The sequence below is a fragment of the Vombatus ursinus genome, unplaced genomic scaffold, assembly GCF_900497805.2.
Source record: "Vombatus ursinus unplaced genomic scaffold, bare-nosed wombat genome assembly UNPS02000749.1, whole genome shotgun sequence".
Classification (NCBI taxonomy): domain Eukaryota; kingdom Metazoa; phylum Chordata; class Mammalia; order Diprotodontia; family Vombatidae; genus Vombatus; species Vombatus ursinus.
In genome coordinates, this window is record NW_020940527.1 from 11,342,197 (window position 1) to 11,357,589 (window position 15,393).

General features: G+C 45.7%; 1 protein-coding gene across 1 annotated transcript in view; it reads left to right on the forward strand.

The window, feature by feature from the left end:
• Nucleotides 1-7,380: 7,380 nt before the first annotated feature.
• Nucleotides 7,381-15,393, forward strand: part of ANXA11 (annexin A11) — a 49,158-nt gene continuing 41,145 nt past the window's right edge. Inside the window, exon 1 of the mRNA XM_027859002.1 lies at nucleotides 7,381-7,458. The gene's annotated coding sequence lies outside the window, so the exon portion shown is untranslated. The remainder of the gene's footprint in view (nucleotides 7,459-15,393) is intronic.

Genomic DNA, 15,393 nt, shown 5'->3' on the forward strand with positions numbered 1-15,393 from the left:
AGCCAGAATTCATACCAGAGTTTGTAGCCAGCCAAACCTCCTTCATCAACATAGTCCTAAGGCTGGGATTCACCCCAGCAAAGGATTGATCCCATAGCCAGGATGACAGGTCCTATAATCAAGGGACTGACTTTGTCCATTGGCTATGCTGTATTTGGAGGTGAACTTCATTGGACTAATGTTTTGCGTGAACAGCTCTTAAGAACTTACTCTCACCAGGGGCTAAGGTGTTATAGGGGAGAGTATTCCCCTAGGTATTTGGGGAGAAATGCTTTGTTTGCATTTCTGTTCTTGCTATATATTCTTAGTAAATATCTTTTTGTAAAATTATCTTATTGGTTATCAACTGGTTAATATTAATTGGTTAAATGATACTGGGGTTATATGATAATGGGGTAATGATCGATGAATCAGTGATATAAGGGAGATACTATCTGTGGCTGGTTATTGAGACTGGGGAGAACACATCACAATAGGGGACTGATAATACTAGACAAAACCCTCTTATTCCTCCATGGTAACCCTAGAACTCTGATTGGGTTCAGAAACCAACCTCCACTCGACAGACTCAACCTGCCAGTGAGAGTTAGGATTGAGACAAATGTATAAAGGTTGCCCATTAGTACTTGTTCTCCCCACCTGGAAGGTTACCATAGTCCTTGCCCCCTCACTAGGATGCCATCTGTAAGGAAAGAGGGCTAAGTTGCCCCCACAGAGTCCTTTGTGGTGCTCCCGATCCCAATTCATCAGCCAACCAAAAGCTGGGTTTCTTCACCATGGGGTTAGTGGACCAGAAAACTGTCGAACCAGGACACAATTCTAAGCAGAGAGCTAGGTGGATTTATTTTATGTCATTGAGCACTTCTAGAAGTGCTCCTAGGATTTGTCACAAAAGAAAAGAGGGTCTTTAAAACGCTTTTAAAACATGTACAGAGGAGAACAGAAGGAAGTTTAGAAGGAAACACAGAGGAGCAGGAGTTTTTAAAGTAACATATTGAATTTATTATATACCTTTTTTTAAAAAATGTGAGATGGATGTCAAGAAAATTTTGGTTTCCCATATAATTCTGCTTTTTTTCTGTTTTTTATATTCTTTTTGGTGATCACTAAAAAAACTAAGTTAGAATCTCTCTTTGTGTGTGTGACATTATCCAGAGTTCTCCACGCCCAACATATCCCCAATCTCTTCTTGAAGACAGTATTAATGATATACAGGCATGAGGAGGTTTCCTTGCAGTTTACAATCCATAGTCTCACCCATTTCCTAATCCTGAGCCATATCTTCCAACATATTTTCCCCCAACTTCCCCTAAACTCACCTTTGTAATGATACTGAGTAATAATCTATATGTTGATTTAATTTGATTACTTTCATTGGACTACTTCCTCCATCTACTAATCCTCAACAAAAGACATTGATTAAGATAGAAGATTTGCATAATGGTCTTTTTGCAGATATTAATCATGAGCATTGCAATGTGAGATGACCAAATCCCCCAGAAAATGATGCTTCTTGGTGCCATTGAACACAGGATAAAACCAACTTTTCTAACTTCCTTACCTCTTTGAGGCATACATGTGCCATCCTTTCACTCAGCTGCATCTCCCTTAGATTTTCTCATATTAGAAGCAGTTAGGTGGCTGAGCTCTGGACTTGGAGTCAGGAAGACCTGAGTTCAAATCCTGTTTAGATGCTACCTGTGTGACCCTGAACAAGTCAGTTAAGCTCTGTCAGCCTCATTTTCCTCATCAGTCAAATTAGCACCCACCTCAAAGGGTTATTGTGAGGATCCAATAAGATGACATATGTAAAGCACTTTGCAAAGCCTAAGGCACTATATACATAGTACATACATACAGCCTGATTTCATAGGGATATTATGAGGATTTAATGAGATAATACACATAAGCTCTGCAAAACCTTAAAAGTACTATGCAAATATTAACTATTAGCATCTATAATTGGTATGATTCATAGCTGAAATATGTTGACTTTCTGGTCATTGGATGTTTTGAGAACCAAATATTAATTTAACATTTATAGAGGTCTAAAAACTGCATGAATTCTTAGCACCCTCAGCCCCAAGTCTGCCACCCTCGCCACAGAAGTGACAATGGAGCTGATGAGGCTGAGGGTTACTGAGGATTTCTCTTCTCTTTATGGGTTTCCATGGCTGATCTCCCCATCTCAAGGCCATAGTACCATTGATGAGCCTTGGAAAGCAGACACAGTCAGTCTCTTGCTAGGACCATTCTTGAAGCCTTTCTAGTGCAGTAATCTGCTACCCAGGCTTTCCAGAATCCATATTGCTGCCATGCCATGCCAAGATGAGGCATCAAAGTAGCATCTGGGGAGGCCTTGGCATTTCAGTGGAAAATGATATCATACTGAGAATTTTCTGTGCTTAACATGGTAGAAAAAAACTTAACGCTTTGAGTCTAAGATTTTAGTTCCAATTTTGGCTGCAGTCCTTACTTGAAAATAGGGAAGAAAAAGATGGTTGTATTTAGACCTGGAAAAGACCTTAGAGATATTTTTGCTCAAGCTGCTCATTTTACAAATGAAAAAACTGTAGCCCCTCAAGAGGGGATGACAGCATCACAGAAACCCCAATTCCAACCTTCTCTTCTTTCCCCAGCATCCTTGGGTACTTTGCATAATCCCTTCCTTAACTGTTCTGAGGGCTGACAGCAATGACTCCCCCAGGCTGCTTCCCATGCCTCTCCTTCATTTGTTTTTTCCTTCTTCCCTAATTTCACGTTGTTTTTGTTGTTGTTGTTTGTCCTTCATTCTCAAAGAGGACCATGATGTCAGGGAGGTGATGCCATGACAGGCAAGTGAATCGGATTTAAGTGAGGGAGGGCTGTGCAAAGTCACCAGCCTCACTTTGTCCTCCGGAGCCATCTGGGTGCAGTGGCCAGATATAGATCAAGATAACTAGAGATGGCCCAGGATGCAGTGAGGAACCTTGGCCTTTTCAAGCTAAGGTCTTTAACAGGTCTATTTAACTGAGGCAAGGCCCATTCAGTGATTGAGGCTTAATAAGAAATGAGGCACAGAATGGCATTTTTACCTAGTCCAAAAAAAAAAAAAATCAATCTGGAAGGGGAAGACCCTTAGGATTTCTGGCCAAAACAGAAACAAATGCTATTTACATTCCTTACCCTTACCCTGAATGATTCAGGAAGCACACTCAGAATAATCTTGTGAATCAACTCCAGAGAGACTTAAGAGTCCAACTTAAGGCTGTCTGTGGAGCCTCTAGACCTGGGGTCAATAGAATTCCAAGGGGTACATGAACTCTGATGGGAACAAAATACTTCTTTTTCCCCCCCAAAATAATTGTTTTTTGTTGCAACCCTATATATTTTACTTATTTAAAAACGTTGTTCTGAAAAGGTGTCCATAAGCTTTATCCAACTACCAAAAGTGTCTATGAGACAAATACGTTAAGAACCCCTGCTCCAAACCCATTACAAGTGCTGACGTGGGTGGGAAATATATCTCTGGACGTTGAGGGTGAAAGGACATCAGACTATGAAGTTGCCAAGACCCACCCAATACTTGGAATTGAGTCATGTTTGGAAGCTGTCCTTAAAAAAACAAATTGTACCTAAGAGAAGTTCACCATTTTGTACATAAGCCCTTTTCATGTTCTTTTAGTACATTGGAATGTTTGGGTTTAAAGACGTTTGTCAAGTTCATAATAAAAAAGGAAAAAAGATGTTGCATTGAAATTATGTTTCTCATCCCAGCTCTTGTGTGATGTTAGAGGTACAATAAGGCCTCAGAGAAAGGGGCAGCTAGATGACAAAGCAGACAGAGCCTGGGACCTGGCGTCTGAAGATCTGAGTTCAAATCTGTCCTCAGATGCTTACTAGCTGTGTGACCTGGGGCAAGTCACTTCACCTCTGTTTGCCTCAATTTCCTTATCTGTAAAATGGGATAGCACCTACCTCACATGGGCCTTATGAGGATCAAATGAGATAATCTTTGCAAAAATGTCCTTAGCTGAGTGTCTGATGCATAGTAAGTCCTGTATAAATGTTAGCTGTTGTTAAAGAGTACAGCAATGAGATAGCTTGGTGGATAGAGCACTGGGCTTGAAGTCAGGAAGACATATTTTCCTGAGTTCAAATCAGGCCTCAGAGGCTTATTAGCTGTGTAACCCTGGGCAAGTCACTTACCTCTGTTTGCCTCAGTTTCTTCATCTGCAAAATGAGCTGGAGAAGGAAATGGTCAACTACTCCAGTATCTTTGCCAAGAAAACCACAAACAGGGTCACAAAGAGCTGGACACGACTGAAACAACTGAATAACAAATTATTAGAGGGACTTGAGTTTATCTGTAACACTTCTAAGCCATACTGAAGCTTCTTTCATAGAGTTCATAGTGGAGAGTTGGTTGCTGGGAAAGAGACAGACTGACATCATTTGAGGGTGGCTGAGGAGACATACAGAGATAGATGTCAAAGGGTATTTCACGGGCCAGACCGGCAAAAAAGGATGGAGACCATCTGGTTGAAAAGCAGAACGCTGGTCACTTAGGAAATGGGGACATTGCCATCTGCCAGGAGCTGAAGAAAACTGCCAGCAGATTGACAATTGAGGAGACTTCCAGAACCATAAGAAAAGACCTCAGTTCAGAAGTATTCTGAGAAACCCAACTAAATAGAATACCTGAGCATGATTGGAAATGAAGGTTGTCTGTAGGTGGTATTGTAATTGACCCTGAGCTCTGTGTGACCCTTATTTGACATTCTTCAACCTATAAATAATCTAGTTAATTCCTTGAACCTTATAAAGGGAATTGGTGACAAGAGACAGTGGGTGAATCTCTCAAATTCTGAAAACAATGAGGTTGAGAAGTGAAAAGTCCCCTTAAGTATATCCAGGTCCTTAAGGATGTTTGAGAGTCTCTGATCTAAAACTTATCGAAATTATCATGCTTTATTACTTCTCTGATCTAAAACTTATCGAAATTATCATGCTTTATTACTTTTCCAGGGTTCTCCAACCCGAATCCTTCTCTTCTAGTTCATCTAGTCCGGTGGTATCAAACTCAGATACCATCTATGCTCTATTATATTTTTATTTATTTTGTTAAGTATTAGTTACATTTTAATCTGGTTTGGCAACATTCAGTAGTGCTGTGGACTTGGCATGTGGGTAGAATATTTAACACCTCTGACCTAGTCTATAGAGGTAAGAGATGAAATATTGAGTCCAGTTTGGCTGGAATACAGAGTGTGTGAAATAAGACTGAAGAAGGGTTTGGAGATAGCCGGTTAGTGCAACAGTCAACTTTTTATTAAGTGCCTACTACATGTCTTTTATTAGCAACCTTTTATTAAGTGCCAACTATGTGCCTTTTATTAACAGATAACCTTTTATTAAGTGCCTACTTTGTGCCAGGCACTCTTGGGCCAGACCTTAAATGTCATGCTAAGGAGACTATATCTTATCCTGGAGCTAATAGGGAGCCAAAGAGTAACCCAATAAAACCTGTCCCTTGGTAAAATTATTTTGGCAACTGTGTGGAGAGTTTGGAAAAAGGGGAACCTAGAAGCAGGGAGATCAGTTAGGAAGCTCTGGCTGTAGAGTTAAGATGTTATAGGGGGCCTCAACTAAAATGGTGACCATATCAACAGAAAAGGAGATGATGGAAGAGGTGGAATAACAAGTTTGAAACTGATTGGATAATAGAGGAGAGTAGGGCAGAGGGAAGTGTTGAGATGACTTCATGGCTGGCCTTGTACCTTGTATTGATTCATGAATGCCAGCTCAATTGGACTATAAGCTTCCTAAGGGCAGGTACCATTTTTTTTTTTGGTCCAGCACAGGGTGGGTACCTAGCAGATGCTTGCCTTTCTAAGTGAGTTGAAAATTTGTAGACAGCTCACAGTTAATATCCTGCCCCCAAAATCTGAGGGCACAACAATGTAATCTTACATAACCTCCAGCTATGAGTCATATCACATGTTGTTCTAGAAATAAGGTTCATATTTATGGGAGGAATTAGCATCTTTATCACAGACTGCCCCTAGCAAGTATTTTTCTGCTACTGCCTCTATCCCTCCGGGCCCCAGTCTTACAGACTTTGGGTACAGTTACTTTGGAATGGCTTCTTGGGAAGGGAGCCTCAGCTATGTGCTTGAGAATTTAAGCTCGGGATCTGCCTCTGGTCCTCCCTGCATCCTTACTCACTCATCTCCCAAAAATGCTGCCCAGCCCAGAAAGATTTGTGTTCAGGCTCTTTCCACGCTCTGAGACTCTGGGAGCTGGGGGAGCCAGAACAAGATGTGATTCTAAAGTCCTTCACGAGCGAGGCTAAGCAGGGGAGATGGTGGAAGAGGAGGGAGGCCAGTCTGTGCGCTTTGCCAGGCCAGCTCCCTGTGGTTTGGAGGGTGGGCAGGGGTGGCCCCATTCCAGGAACACTAAGCTTCTTTGCACTCACACCAAGTCCCTGCTGGAGGCTCGCTGGTGCGCTCCTTTGGGTACACGGGCTAGCTTCCCTAACAGGAACAAGGTGTGACTGGAGTCAAAGACGTCCCGCTCCTCCCCACTATCTTCCCCTTCCTTGACCTAGTTGTGAAGCGTGGAATTCCAGAAACTCCAACACTTTGGCCTTGTGCAGTCCTTCTTTAACATGCACATCTCCATCGGATGGAAGCACAAAGTATCTAGTTAAACACCTCGGTGTTGGAGGGGCTGGGATCAAGGGGGGCAGAATGGAAAAAGCAGGGGGAGGGGTGCACCGAAGAGTAGGGGGGAGACAACCTTGACCTACAGCTTGTCGTACACGGTTCCCCAAACCCTGTAGAAAGTTACAGAGGTGGAAGCGGGGTCAGTGACCTCCCGATGGAGGCTAGGGTGAAAAACAAGCGCCCCCGCCCCATGGCAGGCCCCCCGCTGCGAGGACTGGGAAGACCTCCCGGAGATGAGGGAGGGGCTTCCTCCTTCTCCCCTGCGCTCCTGTTTCCTTTTAGGGGCATGCAACGCCTCCGCCGAGTGTAACCCGAGAGGGTCGAGGCAAGTCTTTTCCCCTTGTTGGGCCTCAGTTTCCACCTCCATAAAACCCAGGGGGTGGGCTCGGAGAGCCTCCGGGGGTCACTTGCACTTCGGATCTGTGCACTTTGCTTTTCCTTTCCGCCGCCGGACCTTTGCCCCACACTGGGCTCGGGGACCTCGGGCGTCGCGGCCCTGGGGGTCTCGGGACCCCCGGCTAGGCTCTGACCTTGGGCTGGGATGCGGGGCTGCCTGACCCGCACTCCCCCCGGCCCCTCCCCGCCGTGTTTTCCGCGCTGGAGGGGCGGGGCGGGCTCCCGCGCCCCGGCTCCGCCCTCCTCGGCCCCGCCCGGACCGGGGCGGCCGTCCGGGGGGAGGGAGCCGGGACTGGGGAGGGAGCCGGTCGAGGGGACGGCGCGGCATCTGCTCTGGGGCTGGCGGCGCTGAGAGGTGAGTGCGGCGGGCTGGGCAGGTGAGGAGCCCGCGGCCCCTCTGCCCCTTCCCCCTCCCCCAGCTTGTGTGTGTGTGTGTGTGGGGGGGGGTGTCTCTGTGCCCCCTTCTGGGCAGGTGGGGAGGCGGTAGGGCCCTCTGGCCCCCCCTTCTTGCTGGGGTCGGTGGGAGGCTTCTGCCGCTCCCTGCCCAGGTACAGCCTTGCCCCGTGCCCCCCAAGGGCAGGGGGTGGTCGGAGGCTGGGCTCAGATCCCCCTCCCCCCAGTCCTGCGGCCCGAAACCCGGACCTAAGCCGGAACTTCCTTTACAGAAAGGCAGCCAGGGGCCCGGGGGGGCTCGGTTTGCTCCGGCCGGGCCGGGCGGACGCGCTCCTGCGCCCCGGCTCGGCCTGGCTCGGCCCGGGCCGCGCTGGCCAGACCGCGAAGGGCCTGCGCAGGGTTTTTCCACGGGCATCCCAGGCTGGCTGCGCTAAGGTGTTAAAGGATAGACCCTTAAAGGCGCAGCGCCCTTTCAGGCTCCGAAACCTTGCTTTTACTTTCAGTAGTGGTCACAAGCGGAAGCGAAGGAATTAAAGTTACCAGGACCAGCTTCTGAGCCACTTCCGCGGGGTTGGTGGTGGTGGGAGCGGTGCAGAATCTACACCTACGTCTACACTGTGGATGCTGTAGATGAGACCGACCCCCCTCCCTCTGCCCCCCACCTCCAGGCCTTGGAGAAATGAGTGATTGGGGCTGGGGGACAAAGTGAAAGCTATCTGAGCCTAGAACCCACGACCGTTAGCCCTTAACCCCCCGAGCTCACTGGTTGCAGCCACTGGTGTGTTTCAGAACACGCCACGGAGTGAGCAGAAAAGGCCGCCCCACGTCTAGGCGAGATGGCCAGGCAGGTGTGGACTTAGGTCCAGAGGGCTGCCCTCCGCTTTCTTTGGCTCCCATCAGGTAAGGAGTCAAGGTGCTGCTGATAGTTGTGAGCTGGCACCATCCGCCTATTACTTGCTATGGACGCTTTAGGTTTGGGCAACGTTTGGGGTACCCTGTTTGCTTTGTCTTAGCCCACCTTGTATTGCTCCTTGTTTTCCCACCGGGCCCTCCAATTGGAAGGAGAAAAAATTAGATTATTCCTTGGGAGGGGGGATGGTGTAGTTGTCAGTATGGCAGGGAGCCCCCCAGGAGAGTTAGCAATTGGGAACAACTGGGTTTGCTGAAAGGAAGCATTACTTAACACCTGCTAATAGGCTGCCAGCTGCTCAGGTTCAACTGTAAGAGGGGGAAGTATCCGAGGTTAAAGGTTGCTGGGATCTGTGGTTTTGGTTGTTTCCCCCTGGCCTCTTTACCAAGTTTATCTGTAAAGTATCTGGGGGGGAAAAGGACAGCTTGAACATTTGAGCAAGTGTTGATAGCTAGAGGGGAGAAGATAGGTCTCTAAAAAGCTCCATCTTGGCCGTGTGGACAGAGGAGAAATAATTTAGCTGTTCTCTCTCCACCAAGGTAGCACTGGATGCGGGGAGGAAGGGCTAGAGTCTGGGAGACCAGAATTCAAAACCAGCCTCAGACACTTATTACTTGTGTGACCCTGGGCATGTGACTTACCTTCTCTTTGCTCATCAGTAAAGTGGGGATGATAAAAGCACTTATCTCCCAAGGTTGTATTGAGGATCAAAAGACATAAATGAGGCACAGGGCTTGGCACATAGTAAGCCATTTATAAATGTTAGCTGTTGTTATTATTCCCAAGGTCAGGGACTAAGGTAGGTACTTATTAAGTGTTTGTTGAATGAAATTACCCAAAGTTGGGCACAAAGATGCTCAGTGTTGAGGTCTAGAGGTTTAAGGGTGCTGGGACCCCAAAATCAGGACAGGCGGGTCTTGCCCAAATGATTTTGACCCAAGCCTTCTTTCAGCCAAAGATAAGGTTTATTAAAGATCCGCCATATTGGCCAGCCTCTTTAGATATCTGAACATTTGTGAGCTATTGGCTAGGTTTTTAAGGAATTTGATTACCTTAATAGAGGCCAGATGGACCTTATATACAGAAAGACTGTGGAAGGGATCTAGGAAAGATCTTGATGGGAGTGACTGAGAGGTCCAGAATGGGGTCTAGATAGGGTCAAAGATGGGGAGTAGCCAGGGGCCATCGAGAGGTGATAGACAATGGGTGGCTGGGCTAGGATAAGGGTAACAGAATTGGAAGATTGAGCATAGGTGAAAATGAAAGGCCAGTTGATAGGATTATAGCCTCAGGGGCACCTCTGGAGACTTTGTAGATCTGGTAGAAGAATTCAAGGAGAATTTCAAGGAGAATCTCCTAGACAAATGGAACCCAAATTCTTTTTGGGGCAAGGGGCAAAGGTCATCAGGAACTTTGGTACATCTGAAAAACAAAATGGCAGGGCAGGGGAGAAGGAGCCCCAAAGGTGCCCACTGTTGGGCAGGTCAAGTCACCAAGTATTTATCTGGCGCTTAAAAATGAGCTAATCTCTGTTTGAAGGAGATGGGGAAAAAAAGCAAAAAGAAAGAATACCTGCCCTTGAAGAACTTATATTCTAATGGAATATCACAAGTGAGGGGAGAGGGAAAAGGTGGGAGGATGGTGGAGAAAAAGAAATCTGGAAAGTCTGGAGCTCACGAGTGGGGGACCAGAGAGAAAGCAATGTGGGTCATCTTCTGGTTTTGACCCTCATAGTTTGGACTAACCTTAATTTGTATAGTTGAGGTCACTGACACATTTTGCTGTCTTCTATTTAACGAGTATTAAATATCTGACCAAATGTAATCAGCAAAAACTCCAGCCCAGCCAGCCTTGGTCTCAAGGCTTTTTAGGAGATCCCAAGGAGAATAAGATCCTGGCCTCAAGGTGCTTTCCATCTGGTGGGGTGAGGTAGATGGTACGAAAAACAGATAGCCTGTTATAGCAAGTATTGGGGGTATATAAAATGAAGGGGTGACATTAGGTAGCTTCCAGCTCCAAATCTGGTCTTATGACCAATGCTTGGAACTCAGTGAAGCGTTTCTTCATGACCCCAGCTCAGTTTCTCAGTTGAATCCCTATTTTTTCTTAACATTTGTATCATTTATTAAGCTCTTGCTATATCTTGCAGTGTATAGAGCACTGGGACTGGAATCAGGAATACTCATCTTTATAAGTGCAAATCAGGACTCAGACACTTACTAGCTGAGTGACCCTGGGCAAGTTACTTAACCCTTTTTGCCTCAGCTCCTTATATGTAAAACGAGCAGGAGAAGGAAATGGCAAACCACTCCAGTATCTTTGTCAAGAAAAGCCCAAATGGGGTCACAAGGAGTCACCACAACTGAAACAAGAATAAACGCTGTCTTAAAATGGTGGCTAAACTGTTCGGAGGACAAGTGCTATATCTTATGCTTATTTATATTCAGTAAATATTTACTAAATATCTGCTGTGTACAAGTACTACTGTAGTGTTTTGGAATAAACAAGGATAAAATGGCTTCTCTTTCCCCTCCCTACCTTAGGCTGGTAGAGAAGGCAAGTAAGGTACTCCGAGTACAAGAACAAAAATAATGGAGAAAGTCTCAATACCATTGGAGAGACACAAGAAAGAAAAGTACTCTGTGTGTTTGTGGTGGCCTAAGTGTTGGATTAGATGACCCCTGAGGTCATCTAATATAATATATTAATAATACAACCCTAAGGTACAGGGCACACTTGGCAAAATGCCTTATGGATAGCATAGACACTGCTGGGATTCCTTAGCCTGACATTTAAGGTCCTCCACAAACTTACCTCAGTTTACTTTTTCCTGCACTTCTACTCTTCTACGTAAACTTTATACATAAAGACTTCTTGCTGTGCTCAAAACATGCCCTTCCTGCCATCTTGTTTTTCTTCACATTTGGACCTTTTCGCTTGGAATGTTTCCTGCCTGTCCCCACCTACCATAATGAAATGCCCATCCTTTGTGGTCTAGTTCCAATACTACTTCCTCCATGATTCCTTTGATGACTTTCCTCTGGATTCCCATAGGATTTTGTAACTGATGGCACTTAACCATGGACTACTTCATATTATAATTACTTGTGTACTTTACTCCTTTCCCCTATCAAACAGTAAACTCTGTGGGAATATGGTCTTAGTTGTTTTTGAATTGCTTAAGTAGGACCCTGGATAGAATCAGATAGTTAGCTAAGTAATGTAGTAGATAGAAGTCAGGAACTGTGGAGTCAGGAAGACTTGAGTTCAAATCCTACCTCATATATTTCCTAGCTGTGTTACTATGGATAAGTCGTTTAACCTTTTTCTCCCTTAGTTTCCCCATCTGTAAAATGGGAATAATAATAGCACCTCCCTCCCAGGGTATTTGCTAGAGAGGGAGTGGCAAACTACTCCAGTATCTTTGCTAAGAAAACCCCCAAAATAGGGTCATGAGGAAGAGTTTGCCGTGACTGAAATGATTCGGCAACAACAGAACTCAGGGTATTTGTGTGGCTAGACTGAGATTGTATTTGTAAAGAACTTTGCAAGCCTTATAGTACTCACTGTATGAATGCCATCACTAATGGAGATGGTAAAGATAAGTTCTCAATGCAAGCTTATGGAATTGATTAGGATATCCCTGAGGTCACCATTGAGAGTCGCCATATTTGCTCTGTTCTTTGCCTTCTAGGCTTTCAAGTCTTTTGAACCCAAGTCCAGCATGACCCCTTCACAGCTGGATAAACAGGTTTTCTGTTGACCTCTTTCCTACCCCCATTGTCTCGGATGATCAAGAATTCATTTGGTGGCCAAGGAAGAAAGTTCAGGGGAAGTAGTTCTAATCATTGTGGACCCTCAGCTGTATTGTGAAGTAGAGAAAGTTTGTCATTGATCATTGAGCATTTATCAGACACCTGCTGTATGCCAGGCACATGCTGGGAGCTGGAGATACAAAGACAAAAAGCAAACAGCTCCTGACCTCAAAGAGCTTATAGTCTCTTTGATGACTTCCACCACCATAGTGTGAGGCCTTCATTACCTCTAGCCTAAACTGTTGACATAACCTCTTAATTGGTCTCCGGACCTCCCAGGCTCTCCAGTTTCTCCAGTCCATCCTACAGATTGCTGCTGACCCAGCCTGGAGGGATAGCTCTGACCATGTCACTTCTCTGCCCTCCCCAGTCTGGCTCCAAACCTGCTTTTGGGCCTTATTTCTTTTAACTCCCCTTTCATGATGTCTTTATTCCAGCTGAACTGGACTGTTTCCTGAACTCTACATGACATCTTCCGGCCCTGCCCAGTCCAAAAGGTCATTCCCTGTGCCTGGAATCTGTCTTCTCTCTGCCTTTCCAAATCCCTTTTCTTTCAAGGCCTAGCTCAGGCACTCCCACCTCTGTTAAGCTTGTCCTGTGAACCTTTTAGCTAAAAGTGTTTACTTTACATTTCTCCTTTGCTCCTTTCCTGCCCTGCCCTGTAATTATACTTCATCTGTGCAGAAGTATCATTTCTACCTCCTTTACAGCTCTTCCCAACTGAATTTTAAGTTCCTCGAGAACTGAAACATAAGAGACTATGATTTAAAAAAAATATATATATCTATATCCTCCAACTTGCATGTGATAGGGGTTCAATATTTGTTGAATTTATGTGACTTGCCCAAAGGCCATAGAGGTTGTAAGTAGCAGACCTGAGATTTGAACCCAGGTCCTCTGAGGGCAAGTGTTCTTTTTATTACACTACAGCTGCCCTCCCAAACCTCAAACCAATAGTACGTCCCTTTCTTCATCCCAGTTGACGGCTGTATAGTCCCTACTTTGGCAAAGCTCTCCACCCCCTGTCCTCAGCTCTCAGACCCTGAGTGTTGTGTTCAGTTTTAGGTATCACAGTTGAATGACACAACATTGATTAGTTAGCCTCTGGAGGAAGGAAGGAGCTTGGTGAACGGCCTTGGGTCTGTGTCCTGGGAGAGTGCATTGAAGGAGCTGTGGATTTTTAGCCTGAAGAAGAGAAAATACTTAGGGTCATTTTGGAGGAGAAGGACAGTTCAAGTATTTGAAGGACTGACGGTGTGGTGTGGGTGAGCCATTACATTTGTTCTCCTGGGCCTCAGGGGAGGTTCAGAAAGGGCAGTTGAGGTGTGGCTTCCTAATAGTAGGAGCTGAGCCAGAGTGCCCTGGACTGCTTCAGAAAGTGGAGGTTTACCCTTCCTTGGAAGCCTTCAAGAAAGCTGGATGACTGTCACTTGGCCACTGTCTTACAGTAGGAATCTCTTGTATGTGTTGGTTGGGATAGATGGCTGCTGAACTGCCTTCCAACTCTCAAGTCTGTGATTCTATGTTAACTGATAGAATATGGTATTAACTGATAAAGAGATAGGGCACAGTGGATAGAGCACCAGCCCTGGAGTTAGGAGGACCTGAGTTCAAATCCAGCCTCAGACACTTACTAGCTGTATGACCCTGGGCAAGTCACATAATCCTGAGTGTGTGTGTGTGTGTGTGTGTGTGTGTGTGTGTGTGAGAGAGAGACAGAGAGATCTGATGGGAAGGTCATGCAATGGGGAGTTTGGAGACAAGTATCTTAGCTCTGTCTCTGCCTGTGGAACTCTCAGCTCTGCGATTGTTGGAAGGAAAATGCTAGCGGTTATCCTTGAGATATTTACATTTGAAGGAGGGCTTTTGAGGATGCTAGGGGTTAAAGTTATAATAGTGAAATGACAGGGCCCAAGCAGAATTTCTCTCTAGCAGGGTGCTACCATTGCTGAGCGCAGCTGGCGGCAAATGGGATCTTATAAACCAGGGCTCAGAGCCTAGCCTGACTGATGATTGACAGGGCTATTTTGAATGAGTGGTCTGTGGGTGGAAAGTTTAATGTCAGTTTAACTGCCACACTCAATAGAGTTTTTGTTTAAGTGCCCAGGGGAAAAAAAAAGGACCAGACTGGTAGACTGCCACCCGGGAGCCCGAGCTCTGCTTTAATATGGCACCTGTGACGTCCATACCTTGGGGGTGAGACCGAAATCTAGTACAGAAGGGCTTTATCTTACCTGTGGCCTGGTGCTTCATGGGCTGTTTTTAGCATGCTTGTTTGCACACCCTCCCAGGGGTCTACCTGGGGGATCCTGAGATTAGAGTCTGCTCCTCCCTATCCCAAGTACTCCAGGGAACTCCAGGCTCAGATGGGACAACTAAGATGGAAGGTATTCCTAGAAGAAAGATATCCACCCAGAGGGAATATTGTCTTTGGTGCTTATCTGCAGATTCTGTCCCTCCCCTCCCCCCAGGGAGCCCATTCCATTGATAATTAGCTGCTACTGGAGATCCAGAGGCCTGGAGTCCTAGTGGATATGCTGGAGGTCTTGGAATCAGGAAGGGTCACATTCAAATCCTGCTTCTGACACATCCTAGCTGTGAAGCCAGCAGCACCCCAGGCAATTCCAGACTGATAACTGTGAGTTAACCACTGATCTACCTCAGTTTCTAGAAGTTTCTATGACAAAGAAATAACAGGTTTGAACAACAAAAAAAGTTAAGTGGATGACATTTTTCATCTTTGCCTCGCATTAGGAGCTCAGCATCCTCAATCTTTTTCCGTATCAAACACTATGTTCCATTACTAAAGTACTGATAAAGATCCTATTCTTTTTTTTTTTTTTGGGCTAGGCAATAGGGTTAAGTGACTTGCCCAGGGTCACACAGCTAGTCAGTGTTATGTGTCTGAGGCCAGATTTGAACTCAGGTCCTTGTGAATCTAGGGCCGGCTCTCTATCCACCGAGCCACCTAGCTGCCCCTAAAGATCCTATTCTTATTAATAATAATTAACAGTTATAAAGCACTTGAAGGCTGATAAAGAAAGCTTTCCTCCTAACATTGCAATGATGCTGATCTCCAGTTGGCAGATGAGGAAGCTAAGCCCGTCTGGGTGTAGCAGTGGCAGACACACACACACACACACACACACACACACACACACACACACACACA